At 34.6% G+C, this 260-nt stretch overlaps 1 protein-coding gene across 1 annotated transcript in view; it reads left to right on the top strand.

Moving 5' to 3' along the window:
* LOC119594766 (potassium channel subfamily K member 18-like) overlaps positions 1–260 on the top strand; it is a 57,479-nt gene that overhangs the window by 5,006 nt on the left and 52,213 nt on the right. The gene's annotated exons all lie outside the window — the stretch shown is intronic.

Here is a 260-nt window from a genome sequence, read left to right as displayed (position 1 = left end):
CTATTGTAAATTCCTATCCCATTAAATAGACCAAATTTTACATTAAATCGCACAAACCAGAACTGATACACAGGGATGATACAGGCCTTCACCCAACATGCAAGTAAGAGCCAAATTTCATAAGTGTTGACAGTAAGATCCGACTTAATGGCTTAAATTTAATTAGCGTGTAATACGACCGGTTAGTTCCTCATTAATGAAATCAAGATCATCTTTCATTAAATTGATGTTAGTGCTTGACTTAATAGCTATGAGTGCTT

This window comes from Penaeus monodon, chromosome 34, assembly GCF_015228065.2.
Source record: "Penaeus monodon isolate SGIC_2016 chromosome 34, NSTDA_Pmon_1, whole genome shotgun sequence".
Taxonomy (NCBI): domain Eukaryota; kingdom Metazoa; phylum Arthropoda; class Malacostraca; order Decapoda; family Penaeidae; genus Penaeus; species Penaeus monodon.
This window is presented reverse-complemented; position numbering and strand designations above follow the sequence as displayed.